The sequence below is a fragment of the Aptenodytes patagonicus genome, chromosome W, assembly GCF_965638725.1.
Source record: "Aptenodytes patagonicus chromosome W, bAptPat1.pri.cur, whole genome shotgun sequence".
In the NCBI taxonomy this organism is placed as follows: Eukaryota; Metazoa; Chordata; class Aves; order Sphenisciformes; family Spheniscidae; genus Aptenodytes; species Aptenodytes patagonicus.
The window spans coordinates 46,654,041-46,670,216 of NC_134981.1; the positions used below are offsets into that span (position 1 = coordinate 46,654,041).

The window sequence follows — 16,176 nt, forward strand, 5'->3', positions numbered from 1 at the left end:
TTCATTGTGGGCTTTAAGCAGACAAATGAAAACAGGCTAACAAAATTCCCTGATCTGAAAACAGCTGAAAGCTGTGAGAGTATCAAGGAGTATCACGTTTGTTCTGCTCTCTTCTCTGAGCATCAACTTATGGCCATTGTTGGACAGAGTACTGGTTTATGAAGACCCCGGTCTGGATCAGTACTGTTATTCTTGACATTTAGGATACTATGGAAGTATACAAACATCTTTCAGAACAAAAAATATGGCTAAAGAAAGCAAAGTAAAATGACTTCTTCAAGCCACAAGGTGTCACTTAGCAGAGGCACATTATAAGTAGCAGTTTCTGGCTCAGCCTTGAGGTACCAAACTAGGATTATGTTTGTCTCTCATGAAATTAAGACCTTTCCTTCTTCAAGACAAAGAGATAATCTCCTTTGCATTTATACCACGTGTACTGCACAAAACTTTAAAATAAGAATGAACATAATGGATACCAAATTTAGAGGCCTTGCTGCAATTCAAGAATGTTCTTACTGTGAGGAGCAGGGTGGGGGAGGGGGGGCTTTTTTAAAGATGAAAACGTGTAGAGCCTGCCTCATGACATGTTCCTATAAAATTCCTGTAGTATGGATTTTCAGAGAGCTAGGGAAGAAAAGAGCTAGGTGTTTGGAGAGAGGAAGTCATTGTGGGCAACATTGCTCCAGGAAGACAATCCAGGCTCTTTCCAGATTTGTGATGTGGAGGCATGGAGGCTCTGCTCTCTGCCAGCCAACCAGGCCAAGGTCAGGGACAGAAGGCAATGTATACTCTGCCCCTTCCCTTCTAACAGCAGCTACTCTGTGAGGGACAGGGATGAAGTCTGGGAAAGGATTTGGCCTCTAAAGTGAAGAGGCCTGTGGGACTCCTGAATAAAAGAGAAGAGTCAGTAGGATTGAAAAAGCCTCTACAACAGGGAAGAAATAAATATGTAGGGCTTTACAAAGCACAGGAACCTTATTTTTAATATTTCATCCTTAGCAAATATCACTATAATGAAAAAATGTGTCTTAGGACAATAGCATGTGAGGAAGTCCTCAACCCCCTTCCACATATCTACTAGGCTAGCTATATTTTGTGTGTGTTGGCCAATATATAATTGCTCTGTAATTTTGAGTCATATATATCATGCTTGCAGTCTCTTTGTGCATAGGAAATGATTCCTGAACAGTGGCCCAGAGAGAGACAGTAACACCAGCAAGATTATCCAGGCTTAAAATACTTCCCAGGAATTTGTGTGCTCTATTAATTATTCCCAGCAGTATGTTCAGAGTGCAGCTATGGTTTTGGGATTATGTCTAGAGTACAGGAGATCTCCGAGTCTAACAGAGAAAATGGCATGTTCTATGAAAGACTGAAGAAGAAAATGCATATTTTTTCTTCCTCAAAAGAGAATGCATTTTTTTCTTCCTCAGAATCAGAATTTGACTTGCAAAGCACGATCTACTTTGTACTTTAGTCACATGATATGTGAGATGAGAAACACAGATGTGTTTCAAATTTGAGTCATGTTTCATATCCTGTATCTTGTTTAAACAATTTTATACCTGAATTTTGTTATTCTTAACTGTGTCCTCCATGCCCTCAATATGCAATATACATCTGTCTAACTTTCTGTTCAGAGAAAAGTGTTGACTGATTAAAAGAAGTTTCAATATTCTTTCATTGAAAGAATTTCCCGAAAACAGAAATAGGGAGAGACCACACATAGAGGGCAATTTTTTTCTTTAGGAATACATTCTGACTTCCTCAGCTATTCCAAGTCCTTGAGAATTAGTTGCACAGCACTAGAATATAATGAAATATGTATTGATACATGAATGGGACAGGAGGCAGATCATTCCTTCTTGGCTCAGCAATATAGCCTTATCTTACCCTACGGGAATGGTTCCACTCCATTAATGAATTAGTTTAGGTAAGTGAGAGTTGCAGAACTGGCAACAGGATTTTTCCCTCCCAAAATGCAATGGGACAATGTTTGACTGTAAACCAAAACCAAGTATCAGGTTTGTGATAGAGGTTTTGTACTCCTTTCCTTTACTCCTTATTTAGAAGATGGTTCTTTTTTTGCTTTTTCACAATACAGCATCCCCATCCTACACTTTGGAAATATTTGCTTATGACTAATCTGTGGAAAACTACCATTATCATACCTAAGTGTCTCAGAAACAGTGGATGTATTTTCATAACAGCTCTATGTATTTATAGTTGTTTCACAGATCCTATTGTTACTGCAGGGAATTGGCTGACAGTCAAAATCCTGTTCTGAAAACCAGATTTGTCAAAATCCTCTTGCAGATGATGACATCATGATTTCAACCACCCCAGGCACTCATCAGTCTCCACCAGCTTGGATTCTTGGTAGCTTCTGAATCTGTGTCACTTTAAGGGACAAATCTGGTCCATATATCTGATTAAAGTAGAGGAATTGTGTGCAATATATGTTTAGAAAGCCATGTGAGGCACAATAGTATAATTATAATGCTTTAGAAATAACCAGAGCATTTTACATGTTGACCACAGAATGTACCACAGCATAACAGGTAGTTAGCAGCCTTAGGCCATTATATTTAATTATGTCATGTATCTGCTGGCAAGGTGTCCTGGTTTCGGACAGCGAGCGGCTGCGTGGTACTCAGTTGCCGACTGAGGTTAAACCACGACACAAGGATACACTTTGCTGATAGCTGTTTTTACATAACCTCCATTCCTTATATTAATGAGATGTGACATGGAAGTCCTATGCTTTGTAACAGCAGCTACTGATTGACTGCATATTTTTCTACCTTGGAGCCTTTTCCAATGATCAAATATGCACAACAGATAGAAGCGACATTCCAACAAGAAAATCACTATACATTTCAGTATGATGTTATGGTCTGTGACTGGAAGCTAATCACAGTGTGTTCTTAGCTATGTACTTGGAATTAATCTGTTCTTGAGGAGCTGAGAACTACACAGGAGTTCTGTGAGCGTGAAGTACGCTAGAAGTTGCTCTCTAATTTCGTTGGGGGACAAACTGTGCTCACTCAAGTTGTTAAAAGCTAAAGGCTCTATAGCTGCTGATTCAGTGCTTCTGTTCTTGTGTCTTTCATTTTATCCTTGTGACATTTATTAGATAAGAGAGCACCTGATCCCGAGAGCAGCAGAGCAGAGAGCAATTCTTTCACAGAATTTGATGTGCAAACAATATCCACTGTGGATAGCTGGCATCCTCAACTTTTATGTTGAACTACACTGTGTACCTGAGGTATATTGTAGTCACGGAAATCACAGTCTGTGAAAAGAAAGTAAAATAAACCACCTGGAAAAAGAAATGGATAAACCTGAGAGAAAAGAAGCTAGTTTAAAAAAGTAGAGAGACTTTTTCTGTAACTCAAATGGTGGAGGCTTTGTGCCATAGCTGATCTAGGAAATACAGAGAAGTTGTACCACTTGGTTGTACCTTACTTCTTCTGCAGAATGAGTATGAGGACCCCATCCTTGCTCTTCTTTATGCTTATGTTTGTCTAGATGTTCAATGCAAAGCTTTAACCCCTAAGGCAGACACTCTCAGTAGCGACAGTTCTTGTTCCCTTCCTCCCTTATTCAGGCAGCATTAGCAGTTTTCTTGCCTGTTGAGGGTTTGATGCATTAAATGGATCTGTAACTTTGGGAACAACATTTTGGACACCTGATCAAAGGCAGATTTTATACACATAAAATTATTTTCCTTTTTGAATTTAAAAAAAAGGTCAATAACCCAAGTATATTTCTTTTTGGCAATGTTCTCTTCCATTCTGGTTGCATGCCTTGTCCCCAGGATACTTTGCCTTCTTGAATCACAGAAAAGCCTTCCCTTACTGAAAGGCAGGCTCTACTTTACCTGACAGATCCTTGTCTAAGATCTCTTTAAAGCTTCCAACACTGGAGATTCCACAGCCTGTGTAGGTTAACTACCTTAAAAAAAATTCAGAGAGTAAGATGGGCTCCTTTTTTTAAAAAAAACTAATATCTAACTAAAGGTCTCTTGTTAGAACTTAAACCTAGCAGTCCTCATCCTAACATTTACTTCCCTAAACTTTATAGTTCTGTGAGCAGAAGTTCAGTTTCTGTCTTTACTAGTAAGTGCCTCAGCTTTTTAAACTAAATTGCTCCTGCAAAAAAGGTGAATCTGCTAAGAAAGTGATCTGACAAGCATCAATCATAGCATCACACAGTTGACACCTGCAGGAACTGGAAGATGGTAGCTGGCTTGATCTTGCACCTTAGGTAGGTAGGAACTTCTGACTGGAGCTTGGCATAGCAATTTTAGGAACAATCATTCTCAAAACTGTCAAATGCAAAGGGTCTAGGAGAACATGACAGATTTTTTTTATGGGAAGAAAAATATCATCTGGACTTCTGTGGAATGGAGTCTGTTATGTTTCTATCAAAATGGTGAAACTCCTAATTTAATTAACACCTTTTGCCACAAGGATGGGTTATAGTTCTGAATCTAAATGCATATAATACTGCAGCACAAACTAAGCCCATGTTATGCATTACACAGGTAGCCCACATACAATCAGAAAGTAGATTTGCACAAAAACATGACATTTTTAGTTCAGCAACCAAAACAAAGAACTTTTAAATAAATAGGGTGGGTAATGAACAAGACACGTTATTTAACAGGAAACAAGACTGTTTTGTTTTTCACATTTTTTTCTCCTTTAAAAAATAGATTGATTTCTAAACAACATATTGTATTGAAACAAAACTTCAAAAAGATTCATTCTGAAAGTGTCTAAACTGAATGTTTCTCCACCTATAAAGATTCTAATCAAAGCTATGTCAAATCTGACCACAAATCATGAACAGTTGGTAGGTTTTTTTTCCCACAGAACATGTCAATGTGCACTAACAATAAATTTGTACCATCACCACCAGTGTAAATTCAGAGAATGTTAATTATCCCAGTCAAAGGCATAGTTACAATATGCAAGGTTTTGTAAGAACACTTTACCAGAAATACCATGCTGTGGTTCATATTGCACTGCAGTATCACAGTATCACTAGGTCTTCACTAAAAGTATTTCACTTTCATCGGTGAACATTTACCACTGTACAGCCTTAAAAACAATAGAACATACTTTTTTTTTGGTATAGAAGTTTACTAAGGGTCTTCCCTAGTGCTCATGGTGATAGAAAAACCATTTTCTCATAGATGCTTATAATGCATCTATTGAAGGGGAAGGGGAAAGAGAAGATTTTTCAAGATCAGAACTTTCATGATTATCAGTTTTAGCCCTCTGAAAAATAATCCAGGGTTTTCCTAAACTAATCTGGTGTGTTGGAAGGAAAACACCTCCATTAGAAAAGCATCCATCTTGAATTGAAAGCTATCCAGAGAGAATATGGTCCTGAGAAGCTAAGGGACTTCCAAAGGTTAATCAATCTCTGAGTTAAAAATAAATAAAAATCATACCTTACTTCTTGTCTGCACTTGTTTGTCTTCAATTTTGAATCATTGGCCTTTGTTATGACTTTATCAGTTTATTGTTTAATGTCTACTAATTATCTGTTTTATATGTAGCTACTTAATTACTAGCGCTTTTTTTTAATGTCTCTCCATCAGTTCTTTTTCAAAAAATTATTTTTTCAAATATTTTCAAATTTCTTAATCACTCTTTGGCTCTTCCCTGAACTCTTTCCATTTTATTTTCATTCCCAACATCCTCCTGATACCAGAACAGTCACTGGATTCCAGTAATGGTTGTACTAAGTGTAGTGATCCGGACCGGGAGACCATTGTACATCGAGGAGTTAGTGATCCACATAACGGTTAACCTGGGTAGGCCCAGGCCTGTGCTGTGCTGTGCCGCACGTACAGAGTGGCCTTCAGGCCTGTGTTGGGCTGCACAAATCCTTGGCCGCAGGACAAACTCAGCCAGCTCACTGTACCAGAGGAGCCTGCAGGCAGCTCCCACTTGGTACCGGCGATTACGGCCACCTGCGTGGCCTTGCCTTTATCTACCAGTGCAGCAAGCAGTTCTCATGAGAACATCCTTTCTGTTTTGACGGTAAAAATGATGAATAGAGTTGTTTCCTTTTAAGAAAAGCCTATAATAGCTTGAATGACCAAAATGGGGAAACCCTTTCTATGGACAGGGTCTGCACGGCATGCTGTGTGTGGATCAGAGGCCCGTTAGATGCTGCATAACTCGGGGTTCCCAGCATCTAAAGGGATGTAAGATTATCTATATTATTCTTTCTTTCTTTATAGTGTTAGCTCTAATAAATAGCATTTTAAATGATACTTTACAGAGTGCTTTTCTTACTGGGATCATAACAAACCAGCACCACCTGGTGCAAAGCACCAAGTCCCCAAAGTAGAAGCAGCAGAACATCTCTACAGCTACTAAATAATTAATGCATTAAAATATCATATTAGCCCTTTGGGGCCAAAGCAGATCACTAGAAGTTCAAGCTCTGTTAATTGCCTAAAAAGTTTTGGCCCCTTTTAAGAATCACAGAATTCTCCGAACTGGAAATATGGAGGGATGACTACAGTCCTCAGCAAAGTATGATTCTGGAGTGACGACAGAGCTCTGGGGGTGTAGTCAAGGGCATGGGGGCCCAGGTGGTGCTCTCCTCAATTCTGCCAGTGAGGGTAAAAGGCATGAGGAGGATATTACAAGTCAATAATTGGCTGCTGAACTGGCCTTGGCAACAGGGTTTTGGTTTCTATGACCATGGGACCCTGTTTGAGGATCAGCATCTGCTTGGTAGAGATGGGATCCACCTCACTAAGTGGGGCAAACGTATCTTTGCCAGTAGGATGGCTGAGCTGGGACTGAGCTGGGGCTGACCTGGTAAGGAGGGTTTTAAACTAGGAATGATGGGGGACAGAGAGAGATACCAGGAGCCCTGTGAGGGAGTGATGGACAGGATAGATGAGCAAAGGGCCTGGGGTGATGTGACAGAAAAGGATCACAAAACCAAAAAAATGGGGCTTAAGCATGGTCACATCCAGCATTTGCATGTAAGCAAGGAAGTGTCTACAAGGCACTGTTATGGAGAAATCCCAAAAATCCTTTCTGGGAAAACAGCATGCTGGGGTGCCTCTCTAAAGTGCCTGTACGCTAATGCATGCAGCATGTGGAATAAACACGAGGAATTAGAAATCTGTGTACAGTTGCAGGGCTATGATCTTGTTGGGATCACGGAGACATGGTGGAATGGCTACCAAGACTGGAGTGTTGCAATGGATGGATACAGGCTCTTTAGGAAAGACAGTACGGGAAGACGAGGAGGGGGAGTTTCCCTTTATGTGAGAGAACAGCTGGAATGCATGGAGCTCTGCCTGGGGATGGCTGATGAGCTGACTGAGAGCTTATGGGTAAGGATTAAAGACAGGTAAGGGTGACATTGTAGTGGGTGTCTGCTGCCTGACCAGGAAGAACAAGTGGATGAGGCCTTCTACAGACAGCTAGGAGCAGCCTCACGTTTGCAGGCCCTCGTCCTCCTGCGGGACTTTAACCACTCCAATATCTGCTGGAGGGACAACACAGCAGGGCATAAGCAATCTGGGAGGTTCCTGGAGAGCATCAATGACAACTTCCTCACCCAAGTGACAGAGGAGCCAACGAGGAGAGGTGTTCTGCTGGACCTCCTACTGACCAACAAGGAGGGGCTCATTGGGGATGTGAAGATCAAAGGCAGCCTTGGCTGCAGTGACCATGAGATGGTGGAGTTCAGGATCCTGAGGGGAAGGAGGGAGGAGGGTGAAAAGCAAGCTCACAACCCTGGACTTCAGGAGAGCAGGATTTGGCCTTTTCAAGGATCTGCTTGGAAGAGTGCCATGGGATAAGGCCCTGGAGGGAAGAAGGGCCCAAGAAAGCTGGTTAATATTCAAGGGTCACCTCCTCCAAGCTCAAGACCGGTCCATCCCAACGAGCAGGAAGTCAGGCAAAGATCCCATGAGGCCTGCGTGGATGAACAAGGAGCTCCTGGCCAAACTCAAACACAAAAAGGAAGCATAAAGAGGGTGGAAGCAAGGATGGGTAACCTGGGAGAAATACAGAGATATTGTCCGAGCATACAGGGATGAGGCTATGGAAGCCAAAGCCCACCTGGAACTGAATCTGGGCAGGGATATCAAAGGCAACAAGAAGAGCTTCTAGAAGTACATAAGTGGAAAAAGGAAGGTTGGGGAAAATGTGGGCCCGCTGCTGAATGGAGTAGGGGACCTGGTGACACAGGACATGGAAAAGGCTGAGGTACCAAATGCCTCAGTCTTTACTAGCAAGACCGGCCTTTGGGAATCCCAGGCCCCAGAGACCAGGGGCAAAGGCTGGAGCAAGGAAGATGTACCCTTGGTGGAAGAGGATCAGTTCTGGGAATACTTAAGCAAACTGGACATACATAAGTCCATGGGCCCTGAAAGGATCCACCCACGAGTACTGAGGGAGCTGGCAGATGTCATTGCAAAGCCATTCTCAATTATCTTTGAATGATCATGGCGACTGGGAGAAGTGCCCAAAGACTGGAGGAAAGCAAATGTCACTCCTATCTTCAGGAAGGGCAAGAAGGAAGATCCAGGGAAATACAGGCCAGTCAGCCTCACCTCGATCCCTGGGAAGGTGATGGAGCAGCCAGTCCTGGGAACCGTTTCCAGGCACATGAAAGGCAAGAAGGTGATCGGGAGTAGTCAGCATGGATTCACCAAAGGGAAGTCATGCTTGACCAACCGGATAACCTTCTATGATGAAATGACTGGCCTGGTAGATGAGGGGAGAGCAGTGGATATTGTCTGCCTAGCCTTCAGGAAGGCTTTCGACACTGTCTCCCATAGCATCCTCATAGAGAAGCTGTTGAAGTATGGGCTGGATGAGCAGACAGTGAGGTGGATTGAAAACTGGCTGAATGGCCGGGCCCAGAGGGTGGTGATCAGGGGAAACAAAGTCTAGTTGGAGGCCAGTGACTAGCGGGGTACCCCAGGGGTCAATACTGGGACCAATAGTGTTCAATCTCTTCATTAATGATCTGGATGATGGGGCAGAGTGTACCCTCAGGAAGCTTGCTGGTGACACAAAAGTGGGAGCAGTGGCTGACAGGCCAGAGGGTCATGCTGCCATCCAGAGGGACCTTGACAGGCTGGAGAAATGGGCTGAGAGGAACCTCATGCAGTTCAACAAGGGGAAGGGCAAAGTCCTGCCCCTGGGGAGTAATAACCCCAGGCACCAGTACGTGCTGGGGCCCCCCCAGCTGGGAAGCAGCTTGGCAGAAAAGGCCCTGGGGTTCCTGGTGGACAACAAGTTGAACATGAGCCAGCAGTGTGCCCTTGCCGCAAAGGCGGCTAACGGTATCCTGGGCTGCATTGGGAGGAGTGTTGCCGCAGGTCGAGGGAGGTGATCCTTCCCCTCTACTCAGCGCTGGTGAGGCTGCACCTGGGGTCCTGTGGCCAGTTCCTGGGTTCCCCAGTACAAGAGAGACATGGACATGCTGGAGAGAGCCCAGCGAACAGCCGCTAAGATGATGAAGGGCCTGGAGCATCTCTCCTATGAGGAAAGGCTGAGAGAGCTGGGACTGTTCAGCCTGGAGAAGAGAAGGCTCAGGGGGGATCTCATCAATGTGTATAAGTACCTGAAGGGAGGGTGTAAAGAAGACTGAGCCAGGCTCTTTTCAGTGGTGCCCAGTGACAGGACAAGAGGCAATGGGCACAAAATGAAACACAGGAGGTTCCGCCTGAACATCAGGAAACACTTTTTGACTGTGAGGGTGACTGAGCACTGGAACAGGTTGCCCAGGGACATTGTGGAATCTCCATCCTTGGAGATATTCAAAAAACATCCGGTCACGGTCCTGGGCAACTGGCTCTAGGTGGCCCTGCTTGAGCAGGGGGCTTGGACCAGATGACCTCCAGATGTCCCTTCCCACCTCAACCATTCTGTGATTCTGTGATTCCATTTGTGGAAGGGGTGCTCGCCTGGCACAGGACATCTGTATTAGACCAGGAAAGTCTAACCAGGGTGACTACAGCATATTTCACAGGCAATTCAAAGAGATCCAGTAGGACAACTCAGCTGAACCTGACTGCATGTAATTGAATACAGTACAGGATCAGGTCTGACATAAGAAAAGACAGGTGAGTTTATGCAATATGCACCTGGAAGGACAAAGGGAACAGACGTATTAAGATTTGGATATACTACTTTGTCCTCATCTTTTGAAATTTGGCCAACAATTCTGGGTTTCTGAACTATTAAGTACTCAGTTCAACATCTTGCTGTCCCTTTGTATGTGCAAAGATGAGTTTCCAAGCTCAGCACCAGTAACTGCATGTAGCTTAGAAAACCAGACCAAATCAAAACAATAATATCTATGCATTTAGCAGTTTTATTGGTGGTCTTCTATTCTTATTTCACATAACACCACCAGAAAACATCTGATAAAGAGGCGGAAAAGTATCAATATTAAAAAGAATAGATTGACATTTCTTTGCTTGAACACTTTCTGGTGCTGAACTTTTCTGCTCAGGTTTCTTTAGTTGTTTAAAGGCTTTATGATCTGGCATTTTTACATACTGAGCAATATCCTACTCCCCATGCAGTCATACAGAAATTAATGAAACTCTGAGAAGTAAGTGGCTACTCTGTAGGTAAGGGATTCATGGTCTGGTTCCAAAAGAAGGTAATAACAAGCAGTGAGAATTAATTAGCCTTTACAAGACTATATATTTTACTCTGTGTCTCTTCTGCTTTCTTTTATGTTTAAATTCTGGGGACTGTCCATTGTGGGTAACCGCCTCGTCTTCAATGCAATCATGAACGATACATTTCACAATAGGTAAAGCTCCTCATATACTTGTCTTCCTTGACTTCTCCAGCACTGTGACTGACCAGTAAACCCCTACAATGGAAGAAGACTCAGAGGAGATGGGCAAGGGTGATGTGCCCATGAAACTCCGGGAATAATGCAGGGTGTGACTGCCCACAGCTGTTGCAAAGAAAGCTGACTTTATCTCAACACAAAGGGGACCAAAGGTTGGCCTTTTTTTTGGATAAACAGCTATATGTCAGTTGAGTGGATCAACTGGTGGTGTAAATGTTTCTCCCTGAGTTCATAAAAAGAGTGTAAATGTCTCCCTGAGTTAGCCAGACCACCATGAGGGAAGTGAATACATGGCTCAGCCCAACATAGAGTATAAAAACTTGACAACTAGCAAAAGAATTTCAAAGACAGCAACGGGCTTGAAGTGGCTTCAACCCATGGATTCCTTCCTGGCGACTGGGGATGCCCAGTGTTGTGACGGTGAGCATATTATAGAGACCGGTAATGGGAATAACACTGGTATTGTGATTAACTCTTTATTGCAATTGTTATATATATTTTTCTAAGTATAACTTACATTTGTATTGTGTTATGCAATATATTTTGTATCACTCTGCTAAATCAGAAATCCTGTGTAACATCAACTATCATTAAATAAGTAAATTTGATATTAAACATTACACTCTCCAAGTGTGGAATATCTAAAAAAAAACTGGTCAGAGAGTATTGGACTCTGACAAGCACCAACCTGATAATGTTCTATGATGAAATGACTGGCCTGGTAGATGAGGGGAGAGCAGTGGATATTGTCTGCCTAGCCTTCAGGAAGGCTTTTGGCACTGTCTCCCATAAGATCCTCATAGAGAAGCTGTTGAAGTACGGGCTCTATGAGGAGACAGTGAGGTGGGGTGAAAACTGTCTGAACGGCTGGGCACAGAGGGTGATGATCAGGGGAACAAAGTCTAGTTGGAGGCCAATAAGTAGCGGTGTACCCCAGGGGTCAATACTGGGTCCAGGCCTGTTCAACATCTTCATTGACTGGAGTGTGCTAGATTGAACTTTTAGCCCTTATACCTGTTTAGCTGAGTTAGAATCATAGAATCATAGAATCATTTAGGTTGGAAAAGACCCTTAAGATCATCGAGTCCAACCATTAACCTAACACTGCCAAGTCCACCACTAAACCATGTCCCTAAGCACCACATCTACACGTCTTCTAAATACCTCCAGGGATGGTGACTCAACCACTTCCCTGGGCAGCCTGTTCCAGTGCTTGATAACCCTTTCCGTGAAGACATTTTTCCTAATATCCAATCTAAACCTCCCCCGGTGCAACTTGAGGCCGTTTCCTCTTGTCCTATCGCTTGTTACTTGGGAGAAGAGACCGACACCCACCTCGCTACAGCCTCCTTTCAGGTAGTTGTAGAGCGCGATAAGGTCTCCCCTCAGCCTCCTGTTCTCCAGGCTAAACAACCCCAGTTCCCTCAGCCGCTCCTCATGAGACTTGTTCTCTAGACCCTTCACCAGCTTCGTTGCTCTTCTTTGGCTGCGCCCCAGCACCTCAATGTCCTTCTTGTAGTGCGGGGCCCAAAACTGAACACAGTAGTCGAGGTGCAGCCTCACCAGTGCCGAGTACAAAGGGACGATCACTTCCCTAGTCCTGCTGGCCACAGGAGGACAATCAGAAATACTGATACAAGCCAGGATGCTATTGGCCTTCTTGGCCGCCTGGGCACACTGCCGGCTCATATTCAGCCAACTGTGGACCAACACCCCCAGGTCCTTTCCCGCCAGGCAGCTTTCCAGCCACTCTTCCCCAAGTTGTTACTTGATAGGCTGTTACTTGCTGTTGCTGGTCGTGATGCCGACTTATTTACTCTGGATGCTGACTTATGTGTTCCCTCACCTGATCAGGTGCTTGATCCCTTTCTTTCTGTACATCAAACTCCAAGAATTGTTAACGGCTGTTTTCATTTTTTGCTGCTTGCTGTGCTGTTTATCACTTTGTTTTGCTTTGCGTGGGAGAGCTGTGCTAAAAGTACTTGCCTTGAGCCTAATCTGGTAGTTGGGCCCTACATTGCTGTTTCAGTACTCCGAGAACCATCTCATGAAGACAATCAGCAATTACACCTTTCCCCTTTTCTCCTCAGAGAGACAACTTGAGGAGGTATACTGTGGAGCTTAGCTGCCTACCGGGGTTAACCCCCAATACTCCTTTTTGGCACCCAACTTGGAGCACAAAGGGTTTGAGATAACAACAGATTTGACCGGAGCGTGCCAGAGGGAACTTATAGTTATTATACCTGTTTAGCTGTTGCTGGTCACGATGATGACTTATTTTGCTCTCAACACTGGTTTATTTGTTCCCTTACCTGCTCTGTGCCATGGTTCCTCTCTTGCTGTACATCAAATCTGAGGCTTGTTAAAAGGCTAGTTTTGGCTTTTGCAGTTCGCTGTGCTGTGTAGCACTTGCTTGTGTTTTGCCTGGGACAACTATGATAAAAGCACTGGCCTTGAGCCTAATCTGGTATTTGGGCCCTGCATTGCTGTCATCCCAGTATTTTGGGATCCATCTTGTGGAGACAATTAACAGTTACACTTTTTCCCTCTTCTCTGATAGCCAATTTGTGGAAGAAATAAACAATGGCACCTTCCCCTTCTTCTTCTGCGAGGTAGATGTTTTCTGCCTTGTTGCAATGACTCTTCAGTATCTTGAACATCTTTGGGTAATCCGAATCATAGAATCATAGAATCACAGAATAGCCCAGGTTGGAAGGGACCTCGAAAGTTCATCTGGTCCAACCTTTCGTGGGAAAGGGAGCCTAGATGAGACTATCTAGCACCCCATCCAATCGCATCTTGAAAACCTCCAGCGATTGGGAATCTACCACGTCCCTGGGGAGGTTTTTCCAGTGAATGATTGTTCTCACTGTAAAAAATTTCTTTCTTATATCGAGATGAAACCTCTCCTGGTGCAACTTGTACCCATTGCCCCTTGTCTTCTCAATGTGGCTTCTTGTGAAGAGAGAGCCTCCATCCTATTTGTAGCTGCCCTTTAAGTACTGGAATACTGTCATGAGGTCTCCCCTGAGCCTTCTCTTCTCCAGGGAGAAAAGACCCACCTCCTTCAGTCTTTTCTCATAGGGCAGGTTCTCCAGCTCTCTGATCGTCCTCGTGGTCCTCCTTTGGACCCTCTCCAGTCTGTCTGCATCTTTTTTTTGAATTGTGGGGACCAGAACTGGACACAGTACTCCAGGTGCGGCCTGACAAGTGCTGAGTAGAGTAGGATGATCACATCTTTATCTCTGCTAGTAATGCCCCTATGGATGCAGCCCAGGATCTGATTTCCCTTTGTTGCTGCAGCAGAGCACTGCTGACTCATGTTCAGCTTGTTGTCCACCAGGACCCCCAGGTCCCTTTCAAAAAGGCTGCTCCCCAGCCACACAGATCCTAGCCTGTACTGGGTTCTTTGGTTACTCCGTCCCAGGTGCAGGACTTTGCACTCGTCTTTGTTAAACTTCATACTGTTCTTGATAGCCCACTCTTCCAACCTGTCCGGGTCCCTCTGTAAGATGGCTTTCCTTTCAGAGATGTCCACCTCACCACCCAGTTTGGTGTCATCAGCAGACTTTGTGAGGATGCTTTCAATCCCATAAATCAGATCATTTATAGAATCATAGAATCATAGAATGGTTTGGGTTGGAAGGGACCTCTAAAGGTCATCTAGTCCAACCCCCTGCCATGGGTAGGGACATCTTTCACTAGATCAGGTTACTCAAAGCCCCATCCAACCTGACCTTGAACACTTCCAACGATGGGGCATCCACAACTTCTTTGGGCAACCTGCTCCAGTGTCTCACTACCCTCATCGTAAAAAATTTCTTCCTTATGTCCAATCTAAACCTACCCTCTTTCAGTTTAAAACCATTGCCCCTTGTCCTGTCACTGCAGGCCCTGGTAAAAAGTCTCTCTTCATCTTTCTTATAAGCCCCCTTTAAGTATTGAAAGGCCACAATAAGGTCTCCCCAGAGCCTTCTCTTCTCCAGGCTGAACAACCCCAACTCTCTCAGCCTTTCCTCATAAGAGAGGTGTTCCAGCCCTCCGATCATTTTCATGGCCCTCCTCTGGACCCGTTCCAACAGGTCCATGTCTTTCTTGTACTGGGGACTCCAGAGCTGGACGCAGTACTCCAGGTGGGTTCTCACCAGAGCAGAGCGGAGTAGAGGGGCAGAATCCCCTCCCTCGACCTGCTGGCCACGCTTCTTTTGATGCAGCCCAGGATATGGTTGGCTTTCTGGGCTGTGAGCGCACATTGCCGGGTCATGTCCAATTTTTTATCCACCAGTATCCCCAAGTCCTTCTCCACAGGGCTGCTCTCAATCCTTTCATCCTCCAGCCTGTATTGATATTGGGGATTGCCCCGACCCAGGGGCAGGACCTTGCACTTGGCCTTGTTGAACCTCATGAGGTTCACATGGGCCCACTCCTCAAGCCTGTCCAGGTCCCTCTGGATGGCATCCCTTCCCTCAAGCTAATCAACTGCACCCCTCAGCATGGTGTCGTCTGCAAACTTCCTGAGGGTGCACTCGATCCCACTCTCTATGTCATTGATGAAGTTGTTAAGTAATATTGTTCCCAGTATGGACCCTTGAGGGACACCATTTGTTACTGGTTTCCACTTGGACATTGAACTGTTGACTGTAACTTTTTGAACATGGCCATCCTGCCAATTCCTTATCCATCTAACAGTCGATCCCTCAAATCCATATCTCTCCAGTTCAGAAGCAAGAATGTTGTCGGAGACTGTATCAAAGGCCTTACAGAAGTCCAGGTAGATGACATCCGTAGCTCTTCCCTTGTCCGCTGATGCAGTCCCTCCATCGTAGAAGGCCACTAGATTAGTCAGGCATGATTTGCCCTTGGTGAAGCCATGTAGGCTGTCTCTCATCACCTCCCTGACTTCCATATGGCTTCAGCATAACTTCCAGGAGGATCTGCTCCATGATCTTACCGGGCATAGAGGTGAGGCTGACAGGTCGGTAGTTCCCAGGGTCCTCCTTGCTACCCTTTTTAAAAATGGATGCAATGTTTCCCTTTTTCCAGTCACTGGGGACTTCACCTGACTGCCATGACTTTTCAAATATGATGGAGGGTGGCTTGGCAACTACATCTGCCAGTTCCCTCAGGACCCTGGGATGCATCTCATCGGGTCCCATGGACTTGTGCATGTTCAGGTTCCTCAGGTGGTCTCGAACCTGATCTTCTCCTACGATGGGAGGGACTTCATTCCCCCAGTCCATGCCTTGAGGTTCAGGGGCTTGAGAGATGTGGGAAGAGAGATTACCATTAAAAAATGAGGCAAAA

General features: G+C 44.5%; 1 protein-coding gene across 2 annotated transcripts in view; it reads right to left on the reverse strand.

Moving 5' to 3' along the window:
* LOC143172094 (creatine kinase S-type, mitochondrial-like) overlaps positions 1 to 16,176 on the reverse strand; it is a 62,795-nt gene that overhangs the window by 34,854 nt on the left and 11,765 nt on the right. Inside the window, exon 1 of one of the 2 annotated variants that reach the window (XM_076361344.1) lies at positions 3,264 to 3,279. The exons of the other annotated variant lie outside the window; for it this stretch is intronic. The gene's annotated coding sequence lies outside the window, so the exon portion shown is untranslated. Of the gene's footprint in view, positions 1 to 3,263; positions 3,280 to 16,176 lie in introns of those variants that run through there. 2 annotated transcript variants of the gene reach the window in all.